Here is a 12,814-nt window from a genome sequence, read left to right as displayed (position 1 = left end):
GGGGGTGAATGTTTGATTTGTTCTGCATTCCGTCCATCATTTGTCTCTTTTGCTTCATATATAGAACAGGACTAGAAAAACAAACAAAACAGGAACTAATTTGCAATTATCTTATTCTTTACTGGCTTTACAGGGTGACATCAGAAATGTTGACTACTTTCCCTCTCAGGTGCCTCAGTTTGGAAAACATCATTGAATTTCTCAACATCAACGGAAACTTGATGTGAGGCATGAATTTGGCTTTGGGAGTGAAGATGCGGGTCCTAATATTCAAGCTAGATATATGACAAGATAAGCACTTCTCTTTGGATGGAGAAAGTCTCAGGATTGGGTAGAGCAACTTCCGAAGAACTGTTAGATCATAGTTACAGTTAGGTTTTATCTTCAGCATGAGGCTAAATAAGTTGATGATCTCATACTTCTGTATCTACAACAAATGTGGAGGTGGTTGGTGGTGAGAAATCCTCTTCTCAAAAGGAGCCAACAGAATGGAAGTTTTCAGAGTGACAGAAGAACGTGACGAGAGCTATGACGAAAGTTCAGTCCCTATATAAAGTGAGAGGTTCTTGTTTTCCTAATGTCAGTGGCTAAGTATTTTCATGATTGAGGGTTTGATTGCAGCAGCTTTCTCTGCAATGCAGTTTAAAACCAATCTTGGGTTTTGTCCTTTTTCCGGCGGTATGGATGAATCACACCTGTACACCTGCTGCCCTACGGCATCCAGGATGCACTTTCACTATTTGAAGTAGTTGCTTTCTCTTCTGGGTTTCTGCCAAAGAAGCATTGAATCTGATGAGTGCTTGCCTACTTTGCACTTTATGAAGAAGGGGCCAGAGCCATAAAGAATTGATACTTTTTTTTTACTGCAGAGATATCATACTAATTGGGAGAATTCATAAGTTTACATAAGTACAGAGCTTTAATTTCTTACAATTCCTTTGCTGTATCGATTTTGAAGATATACTTAAAAAAAGAGTCCATCAAAGGTACAGTTTTTTTAAGGTAAATGTTGTTAATTTCCTTTTTATATGTATTCTTTTCTCAATAGGGCTGATCAAATGTTCATATTTTATAGCCTTTCTTAGCATCTGTCTGATCCTGATAATACTATTTAATGTTTTTGGTAAGTAAAAGGGGTTAATTGAAGTAATCAGTGAATAGTTTGATTCATATTGTCCGAAAACAATGAAAGATGAACCAATTTACAAAAAAATAAATATCGTAATGATATTATGATAGTGTTCTTTCCAGAACTTACATTTTCTGTTTGATCATATTCCCTAAGGCTGTTAGTAGGCTGTATTTGTATCCTTGCAAAAACAACAGTTGATCGACAGAATGCAGAACAATGTCATACATTCACCCCAGTACAGAGATCTGGGCCTAAATCCATCGTTTTTCTGCTCACCATGCCGTTCCAGTTTGAACCCAGCCACATGCAAATCAGTCTTGACCTTGTGCCTCATGGGAACAATCCAGCCCGAACTGCCAAGAAGGTCCTCCCTGGACTGGAAACAAGCATCCTAGGACCGGTTTCGGGGTTTCACCCCTCTTCAGCCAGGTTAGCTTGATTCCAGTGGCATGGAGAGCACGGGACCCACGTCTGGGCATACCCTTCCCAATCGGGGTGACAAATGCAAAAACAGTTGATGGACAGAATGCAGAACAATGTCATACATTCACCCCAGTACAGAGATCTGGGCCTAAATCCATTGTTTTTTTGCTCACCATGCCGTTCCAGTTTGAACCCAGCCAAATAGCCTGGTATCCTGATAGCCTGATAGATAGTCTTGACCCTGTGCCTCTGGATTCAAGATAGCCTGGCTGATGAGGTTTATGAACCCGAAACCGGTCCCAGGATGCTTGTTTCTGGTCCAGGGAAGACATGGCTTGGCAGTTGGGGCTGGACTGTTCCCATGAGGCACAGGGTCTGACTGATTTGCATATGGCCATGTCTGAACTGGGGTGGTGGAGTGAGCTAAAGAATGATGATGGATTAAACCCAGATCAGTTGACTGGGGGTGAGTGTTTGATTTGCTCAAACGCTCTGTCCATCATCCCCTTTGGTATCGCTTTGTATTTTTATCCTTCTCATTCTAGTGATGGTCAAGACCAAGAATTGTCTGACTTGTGTATTTCAGAACCCACTTACTAAGAATTAACTTTTACCAAGGTCTCTGATTCTTCAATGTCTTCAGACTAGTGGAGATCATACAGAGATCTTAAGATTTTATAAATAAAATAGTATTTTCGAGGCATGTGAGCTGTAGATCACATACTTTGCACACTCCTGCTATCTAGTGTTGGGTCCGGATGTTTGTAAGTTGTTTTTCTTCTAAGAAGTCTTTCCAGTCACGAGGTAGGTGACTCCTCTTTTCGGTGATAGTGCGCATGGGCATCGACTCTATTGTTATTTATTTTTTTCCCGCCATTGGGTTCGACATGAATTGCTGCTCTCCGGTTCAACACCGTTTCTCCGGTTTCCCTCGGTGCGCAAGACACTCACCCTTGACGGTACTGTTTTCAGTCGCGTAATCCCATTCTCCGCGTATCGTATTTACTAAAAAAAAACTCTTTCGATCAGGTAGCTCATGGAAGGCCGTAGGGCTTACCCGCGTCGGTCTGCCTTGCGGTAGATGGAACGGACTCAATTTAAGTTCTGGCCCCGGTGCCATGCAAAGTTTCCGCGCACCGACTCACACAAAGTGTGCAACCTGTGCTTGTCTCCGGTGCACAGCGAACAGGACTGCGACACATGTAAGGTTTTCCGATCGAAGAAAACGCTTTGCGGCCATTGGGCTCGACGTCGCGACAGGTAGAGCCAACACACTGGTTCCATTCCAGACCTCTTCGAAGAAGATTCGGAACAAGAGGCCGGAGACGCCATGGGAGCCAAAGAGGAACAAGACCCGATCTCCTTCTCCGACTACGGCTCTGAGGACGACGAAGACATCCCGCAAGGGTAGCGTACCGCGAGTACAGATCCTTCCTTGCCCCAAGTCTACCTCAGCCCAAGAAAAAGGCCCCCTGCCTCTGGGCCACGGTCGGGACAGAGAACATGTTTCCGACACCCCGCCCTCCTGCTCAGCACGAAACATACCCAAAAGCCTTCCAGCTCCGAATAGAACCGTTCAAAAATGGGCACCGAAACGAAACCTTCCGGATCGAAGTCAAAAACCGGCCAAGGCCCACCCCCTTCGACGCTGAAAATGTCTTTAGATCCGAAATCCTCGTCATCCAAAGCCCCGGTACCCAAGACACCTGCACCAAAGCCTTCAGCACTGACACAAACGGATGTGCCGATTCCATCCAAAGAGCAACATTTCGATGCTCTGCCCTCCAACCTGGATCCAAAACAGTGAGAGCTATATATTCACCCAACAACTGGACACATTACCACAAAGGTGACAATAAAACGCAAACCTGAGACAGAAGAGGTCTACCACATTACTTTAAAGAGGAAAAATGTCAGTACTAATCCTTCTCCTCCTCTTCCATCACCTCCTTCTCCTCAGTTTCAACCATTACTGATTTCACCTGAGCACTCACCACCACATACACCTGAAGATCAGGATGATGGGGATGGGGCTCTAGACAATGAGCCAATACCACAGACCCCCGGACAGATTGCAACACAAATTCCCCCACAGGGAATGATCCTGATCTGTACCCTACCAAGCCTTCTCCACTGGACGACAGTGTAGGATACGTAGAGCTGCTAACTACTATTGGGTTCAGCTGCATAAGGAATTCCTGGAAGATCTCCATCGGATAGCTGGAATGGGGCTTTGATCTATCGACCCCCGGAGCCAAAGACCCTCTTTTCTAACGAACTAGCCGAACTCATTGCCCTGCAAGCCCTAGCATCCAGCAACTTCATTCTGCTGGGAGACTTCAATTTTCATGGTGAAGTTGGGGACAACCCAGATACAAGCAACCTTTTAAATAGCCTAAACCAAATCGGGCTTTCCCTACTTTCAACAGCCCCAACGCACAAGACGGGCCACGCTCTTGACCTAATTTTCACCAATATTGGGCTTTTGTCAGGGTTCCTACCCCTCCCCTTAACATGGTCTGATCACTTCTTGGTCCCTTTCTCCTTACGACAAGTGTCCTCCGATCTAGTACCTGGATCAAACACTCACCCATACCAACTTCACAGACCCTGGAACAACTTATCCTTAGAAGCCTTCCAGGCCAGCTATAATGCGCTCCCACAGGCAGCTATACCGGCAGACCTAGATGTCTTGGGACGGTTGAAGACTCTCGACACCAGACTAACTTCAGTTTTTGACGCCCTAATTCCCGTTAAAAAATTCCGCCCCGCCAAACAGCGACAATCAGCTCCTTGGTACACGGGGGAGCTCAGCGCGGAGAAATCCAGGTGTAAAGCTCTGGAGAGATGCTGGAGAACCAGAAAAACCCCTTTGGACCGACACACCTACAAACTATCCCTTTCTAAATATCATCAAAACATAAAAATAGCTAGGAAATCTTTCATCTTAAAACAAATCGACCAAGCCACCAACTCGTCAAAAACATTATTCAACATAGTCAAAGACTTTGTCTCCCCTAAAGCCTGCCGACCGCCTGAAACGGAGTTACAGGAACTGTGCGACTCCCTTGCAGCCCACTTTGAGGAAAAAATCAACTTAATCTATGCCAATTTTCCCTCTCCACCAGCTCAGTCCACTAACCCTTCAGGAATACTGGAGCAACCAATTTAAGGCTTCCTGGCAATCTCAAACACTTTGAGCCTCTTTCTATAACTGAAGTTAATACTCTGCTGTCATCGGCAAAATCAGGCTCCCCTAGTGACATGTGCCCCCCGAGAACTTTGGCCCTCATAGCTTCTTGCTGTGCCCCGAAATTCAAGGAATTTTCAACAGCTCCATCAGGTCGGGCGTCATTCCTTCCATCTGGAAGGAAGCATTTGTCCGCCCCATCCTGAAAAAACCAACGGCAGATCCTCTCGTCCTCAGTAATTATCGCCCCATATCACTACTTCCGGTGCTGGGTAAACTACGTGTATCGGCCATAAACAGGCAGTTGAGTAATTACTTGGAATCCAACAACGTGCTAGATCCCTCGCAATCAGGTTTCCGTCCAGGTTCCAGTACGGAAACTGCAATCCTGGCTGTAACCAACTCACTGAGGCAACAATTGGATGCAGGAGGATCAGCTATTCTGGTCCTCTTGGATCTCTCCGCAGCATTTGACACGATCTCCCACTCTAAGCTGTCAGAGAGACTGCAGTCCTGCGGCATCCAAGACCAAGCACTTAATTGGCTACAAAATTTCCTATCGGATAGAAATCAAACAATTATGCTGGGTCCCTATCGCTAAGACAAACGCCACCTGGACAAGGGCGTCCCCCAGGGCTCATGTCTCAGCCCCACTTTGTTTAATTTGTACATGTCCCCTTTAGCAAAGATTGCAGAATCATGTGGGTTTGAGACAATTTCATACGCGGACGACACCCAGCTTATTTTTTAAATTAATCCCAACGCAACCATAGAACATTTACGTTTCGCGTCCGGAATGATTACCATTTCCAACTGGATGACGGATAATTATCTCCAATTGAACCCCAGCAAATCAGAAATCCTGCTAATTGCGAAGGCTCCTCTCTTCTGGTCCGAGAAATGGTGGCCGCCTGAGCTGAGCACCGCACCAGTGCCCAAACAGGTAGTGAGAAATCTGGGCTTTAAAATCGACCAGACCCTCTCTATGAAGGATCATGTTGCTGCAATCTCTAGCTCCTGTTTTTTTAGCCTTCGACTACTACGGAAGATTCTTCCCTTTCTCCCCATCAAGCATCGTAGAACTCTAGTCCAGGCCATGGTGATCAGCCGCCTCGATTATGGTAATGCTTTGCTGGCGAAACTTGGCCCGACACTGTTAAAAAAAACTTCAGGTTATTCAAAACACCGCTGCTCGAATGATCCTAAATCTCCCCGCAGGAACGCCGTCAGCTCCGCTACTTCTAGACCATCATTGGCTCCCTATTTCGAAGCGAGCACATTTCAAGACCTGCTGCCTCACGTATAAGGCCTTAAACGGTAAAGGTCCAAAATACCTGGCTAATAAACTTACTAAAACTTCTTCTACTCTTAACTTACGAACAAATGCGCTGGAGCTCCTGAAGACCCCCCTAATCTGTGTTACCCGCGCCGGGGGCAGGGCTTTCTCTTATCCTGCACCGCGTTACTGGAACGCACTTCTTATCTGCATACGCACCTGCCCTTCCTTCACTATTTTTAGGAAACAACTGAAAACCTTCCTGTTCTGAGTGCTTACAGTCTCTACCTAAGCTGACGTGTCTTCCCTCCCTTTTTTCCCCTCTCAGTAGATCACTAGGTATAGCGCCGAGATGCCCCAGGGTGAGTCGCGCGCTCTAGAAATGCCCATAACATAACATCCCGGGAGTGAACAATCAGGTTGCCGATCTCCTCAATAGGCAGAGAAAGCAAATACACGAATGGGAACTTCAACCTCAAGTTCTCCTCTCATACTTTCAAAGTTGGGGAGTCCCTCAAATAGATCTTTTAGCCACACTCCAAAATGCCCAAACTTCGCCTCCAGGTACCCACACCCACTCTACAAAGGCAATGCACTATGTATGAACTGGTCAGGGATATTTGCCTACGCTTTTCTGCCTCTCCCACTCATTCCATAAGTGGTTCCCTCACAATGATCCTATTAGCTCCCACATGGGCCCGTCAACCATGGTTCACTACCCTGTTGGAGCTATCACTAGTTCCACATCAAAAGCTGCACCTCACATCCAGTCTCCTCACACAGAGCCATGGAGAAATCAGTCACCCAGATCCCAAACAATTGAACCTCGCGATCTGGCTCACAAAGTCATAGAGTTTGATTATCTAAATCTCCCACCAGACTGTATGAACATCATCAGAGAGGCCTGAAGGCCTACAACAAGAGCCTGTTATGCATCCAAATGGAAACGTTTGGTTCTGTAGTAGGGGATCTCTGTGTATAGTCATAATCTATGAATAGTCCCGCCCATGTGCGGGGACCCCGGAGCAATCAAAATATCTCTTAAGCTGTCCTGCATTTGCAAACCTGCAAAGACACTTAAGAGACAGACAAAATAATACAGCCTAAGAACAATATGGCTGCACTGGCCAACACTTCCTCTGAAGTGAACACAAAAGCCAAAATAAAGTTTAAATGTCATTTTTATTCACATCTGACATGTTCCTTTATTGTATCACACTCCCTTCACCAAAATCCCTTTAAACAATAGAGAGGAAGGGGTGGACAGACAAGCCCTATAGGCTGTCATTATGTGTCTGCTAAAGGGATACCGTGCCTTTAAGGAACTCTCCAGAGACCCCCGGTATCCCAGGATGCACAGCCAAAGCAAGTTACTTCCAGTTCTTTTTTCCGGCTCCTGCTAGCAGGACCCTGGAGCTTGAGCTCTACCCTTTAGGGTGGATATTTGGTCTAAATTTTGGATTTTTGGATAAATAGTGTGTTCATTCGACGTCTAGAGCCTTTCTCTACTGCATCCTGCATTTTGGTGCAATTTGCCCACTCTTAGCATGGCTTTATTTGATAAATGCCCTGAGTCTGGGAGGAAAAAGGCCAAGACGGACCCCCATGATGTCTGTATCCTCTGCTTGTCTTCCTCACATGTCCCTGCTACATGTGCCATCTGCAAGACCTTCTCCAAGAGGACCCTGAGGGACAGAGAGAAGATTCGCCTCCAGGGACAGGAGAAGCAGAGGACAGGTGGGACTTCGGGGCATGGAGGATCTCATTCCCCTTCCTCTGCCCATGCTTCAGCCACCGGAGGGACCTCCGGGCAGAAAAAGCAGCAGAAACGACACCTACCGGCTGGTAGATCGCGTTCGACGTCGAAGGCGACGGCGAGAGGTAAAGCACCGGTGTGTTCGCCGTCGATCCAGGGCTCTGGATCGCGGCGTTCTCGACGTTCGACGTCGAGAGAGGGGCCGGCGAGACCTAGGACTAGGTCGCCGTCGAGGATTCCACGGTCGACGTCGACACACCATCGACGTCGTACCGAGCCCCGCGATGGATCGACGCCAACGACCTCGACGCCGAGACACCGGCGAATGCCGTCGAGACGACGAGGATCGCCGTCGAGGCACAGATCGCCGTCGAGGCGCAGATCGCCGTCGAGGCACGGATCGCCGCCGAGGCACAGATCGCCGCCGAGGCACGGATCGCCGCCGAGGCACAGATCGCCGTCGAGGCACAGATCGCCGTCGAGGCACAGATCGCCGTCGAGGCACAGATCGCCGTCGAGGCACAGATCGCCGTCGAGGCGCAGATCGCCGTTGAGGCACGGATTGCCGTCGAGGCACAGATCACCGTCGAGGCGAAGGAGATCGACGTCGAGGAGACATCGTTCATCGTCGACGTCGAGAGAGACTCCGTCGACCCGACGTTCGACGTCGAGGGGCCACCGGTCGACGTCGAGGGGGTGCCGGACGGCGAGGAGACGCCGTACGAGGTCGACGATCAGTTCGACGTCGGTGACATCTGGTAACACGTCTTCGGTGATTACGATCTCCAGTCGTGGATCTAGGAGGCGACGGCGCTCCCCCTCGTTTACTTCAGCACGGGATAGGCCCGCCACGCCGTCTCCTCGGCTACCGGCGATTCCTAAGGCTCCACGCAGACCGAGGTCACGCTCTCGATCTCGCCGGAGGTCACGGAGTAGGTACAGGTCATCCACTCACACAAGGCATGGACGACGGAGGTATCGATCTCGTTCCAGAGGCACGAGGTATACGGACTCTTCTGGCAATGGGCGGCTCTCTCCCTCGCTGTCGGAAACTCCGCCTACTCGAATCTCGCCGGTGGATGATATTGCCACTTTCCAGGAGGTGCTGATGAGGGGGGCGGCGAAATTGGGAATCTCCGTCGCAGTCCCGGTTCCCACTACCTCGGTGATATTTGAGACATTGCACAAGGCTCACCTGTCACGCCCCCTCCTTCCTTTGGTTCCGGGTTTGGAGGAACCAGCCATGGAGGTTTTCTTGACACCAGCAGTGGTGAAGTCTGCTCCCTCACGGTTGCAGAAGAAGTACAGGGCCCCTGATTCGAACCCGGCGTTCCTCAGGGTGGACCCTCCCCCGGACTCTGTCATTGTGGTTGCGGCTCGTAAACAACACTCCACGACGCCCTCTTCCACGGCTCCTCCGGATAAGGAGAGCCGCAAGATGGACTCCTTGGGGAGGCGAATGTGCTCTACGTCGGCCACGACTATGAAGGCTGCTAGCGCCTCTGCCCTGCTGGGTCGCTATGACCGATCGCTTTGGGACTCTCTGCAACAGTTTGCTGCCTCCCTGCCTAGGGACAAAAGGGAGGACTTCAGGAGGTGCTGAACGAGGGCATGATGGTCTCCAACCAGATCATCAGTGCGGCGGGGGATGTATCGTTGCTGGCTGCCCATGGGTACTGTCATGGAGTGCACATGAGGAGACATTCCTGGCTGAGGCTTACCTCTCTAAAACCTGAAGCGCAGCAAAAGATTGCTAACTTGCCTTTCTCTGGCTCAACGTTGTTCGGGTCTCATGCGGATGACGAGATGGCCCGCATGAAGGCCGAAGCAGAAACCCTGAAGGCCGTGGGGTTGGAAAGACCCAAGGAGCAGAAGAAGTCATTCCGTTCCTATGGCAGGCGTTATTCTAAGCAACGCGGTCAAGGGCGCCAGTCTGGTCACCAACAACAGCACCAGCAACAACAACAGTTCCCGAGGCAGTCCTTTCAGAAGCGCCAGATGGGCAGAGGCCAGCATCAATCCTCGTCGGGGACCAAAGGCCCGGCCGGGTCGAAGCCCTGAAAGGTCACTTCCCCCTCGTCCGTTACCCGCTCCGGTGGGGGGAAGTATTCAATTCTACCTGGCAGAGTGGAGGACAATAACTCAGGACAAGTGGGTGCTGAATATTGTTTGCAATGGATACAGTCTTCGTTTCACCAGCTCGCCTCCTCAGATTCCACCAGTGCGCTCTCCCTACATGGTGCGGGAGCTCCAGGGGGAGGCGGACGTTCTGTTAAGGAAGAAGGCGATCTAAACTGTTCCTTTGAGGCAAAGAGGAAAAGGCCTTTACTCCAGGTTCTTTCTCGTCAGAAAAAAGGACAAGAACGAGTTCAGGCCTATTCTAGATCAGCGTCAAGCAAACAAGTGGATCCGCAGAGAAAAGTTCCGTATGTTGTCCCTGCATCAGATTTACCCTCAGTTGCATCGAGGAGACTGGCTGTGCGCCATAGATCTGCAGGACGCTTACTTTCATGTGCCGATCGCACCAAAGCATCGGAAGTTTCTGAGGTTTCTGGTAGGCAACAACCATTACCAGTATACAGTACTCCCGTTTGGTCTAAAGTCTGCCCCACGGACGTTCTCCAAGTGCATGGCAGTGGTGGCAGCACACTTGCGGAAGACCAAAGTGTTTGTGTATCCATATCTGGACGATTGGCTGATCAAGGCTTCCACGTTCCGGGAAGCCCAGTGTCACTTCAACAGGACAGCTGCCTTGCTTCATCGCCTGGGGCTGCACATCAACATGTCAAAGTCAGTGCCGATCCCTGTGCAGTGTCTCCAGTACTTGGGGGCCTCAGTCAATACCTTGAACGCAAGCGTGTGTCCTTCGGAGGAGAGACGCTTATCGATCCGTGGGAAGGCCCTGCACCTCCTCTCAGCCCACTCTCCTACAGTGAGAACGGTGTCCTCCTTACTGGGGTTGATGGCTTCCTGCATCTTTCTCACCCCCAATGCACGTCTGCATATGCGGCCCCTGCAGGAGTGTCTGGAGGATCAATGGGACCAGAGGCGGGGGCGTTGGGAGGACACGATTCATCTGTCCCAACACGCTCTACAGTCTCTGAAATGGTGGTGTTCCTCAGAGAATGTCTGCAAGGGGACTCCCTTTCACAAGGATATTCCGGTCCAGACCATAGTGACCGATGCGTCTCTCCAGGGCTGGGGAGCGCATTCGGGCCATCTTCAGATTCAGGGGATATGGTCACAGACGGAGATGACTTACCACATCAACTTTTTGGAACTCAGAGCAGTACACTTGGCCCTGAAGGCGTTCCATCCCTCCTTCACGACGAACTCCCTGCTAGTTCAGACGGACAATACTACTACCATGTATTACCTCAACAAGCAGGGGGGCTCCCGTTCACGCACGCTGTCTCGGGAGGCACAGACGATCTGGAATTGGCTGGTGGCCAGGAACCTCACGATCACGGCAACCCATCTGCCGGGAGTGCAGAATGCCCAAGCCGATGCGCTCAGCAGGCTCGTTCAAGAAAATCACGAGTGGGTGCTAAACGACGACGTGCTAAGAGACGTCTTCGCAGAGTGGGGCACTCCGGATATCGATCTGTTCGCTACGGCAGAAAACAGCAAATGCCGCGACTTCGCGTCCAGGTACTACCAACCAGGGACACTAGGGAATGCCCTATAGATCAGCTGGTCCAACAGCTTTCTCTACGCCTTTCCACCCATTCCCCTGATTCCGGCGGTGCTGATCAAGCTGTCGCAATCCAGAGCCAGGATGATCCTGATTGCTCCGGAGTGGCCGAGGCAATGGTGGTTCACCGACCTTCTTCACCGGTCTGTTCTGCCACACCGGCGCCTGCCGTGTCGGCCGGACCTTCTCACGAAGTTCGGAGGACAGATGGTTCACCCCAATCTCTCGTCCTTGGGTTTGGCAGCATGGCTCCTGAGCTAGTACAGTATGGACACTTGAACCTACCTCAGGACTGTATGGAGATCTTGAAAGAGGCGAAGAGACCGTCTACGAGGACTTCTTACACCTATTAGTGGAAGAGATTCTGCTTATGGTGCAAGGCAAAGGACATTGACCCTACATCCTGTAAAGAAGATGTTATTTTGCCTTATCTGCTGCAGTTAGCTCAATCTGGGCTTAATTTTCAGTCTATTAAAGTTCATCTCGCAGCTTTGACTGCGTATAGAAAGGCCCCTTCCCAAACCTCATTTTTTCAAATCCCTGTGATTAAGGATTTTTTGGAGGGTTTGCGTAAGGTGTTTCCCCCTGTTAGACGACCTTCTCCACCATGGGAATTGAACGTGGTGTTGTCCAGATTAATGAGGGAGCCTTTTGAGCCTATTCATAAGGCTTCTCTGCAGCATTTGTCCTGGAAGGCCGCCTTCCTTGTCGCCATTACATCGGCCAGGAGAGTAAGTGAGATTCAGGCTCTGTGTTGTCAAGAGCCGTATACTGTATTCCATGCTTCTAAAGTGGTAATGCGTACTCATCCTAAGTTTTTACCTAAAGTGATATCTGATTTCCATGTGAATCAAATGATAACTTTGCCTACATTTTTTCAGCATCCCTCCTCTCCGGCGGAGAGGTCTCTGCATTCATTAGATGTGCGTTGGGTGTTGAAATTCTATCTAGATAAGACAAAAGACATCCGCAGGTCGGATCAACTGTTTGTAAATTATGGTTCAGTAAGAACTGGTCTAGCTACCTCAAAACAGTCCATCTCCAGATGGATTGTGTCCTGTATTCAGCTTTGTTATCAGAAAGCTAATAAGACGTTAGGGGGTAAGCCTACAGCGCATTCGACTAGGGGCAAAGAAGCTACTACAGCTTTGCTTAGGAATGTTCCCATTGCTGACATTTGTAAGGCTGCCACCTGGAAGTCGGTCCATACGTTTACGAACCATTACTGCCTGGATTCTGATGCTAGGGCAGATGCGCAGGTTGGACAGGCTTCGCTGAGGAATTTGTTTGCACAGTAATTTGTTGGTGTTTGGTTTTTACTCCACCGCTGTTTGTTGGTTGGG

This window comes from Triturus cristatus, chromosome 12, assembly GCF_964204655.1.
Source record: "Triturus cristatus chromosome 12, aTriCri1.1, whole genome shotgun sequence".
In the NCBI taxonomy this organism is placed as follows: domain Eukaryota; kingdom Metazoa; phylum Chordata; class Amphibia; order Caudata; family Salamandridae; genus Triturus; species Triturus cristatus.
This window is presented reverse-complemented; position numbering follows the sequence as displayed.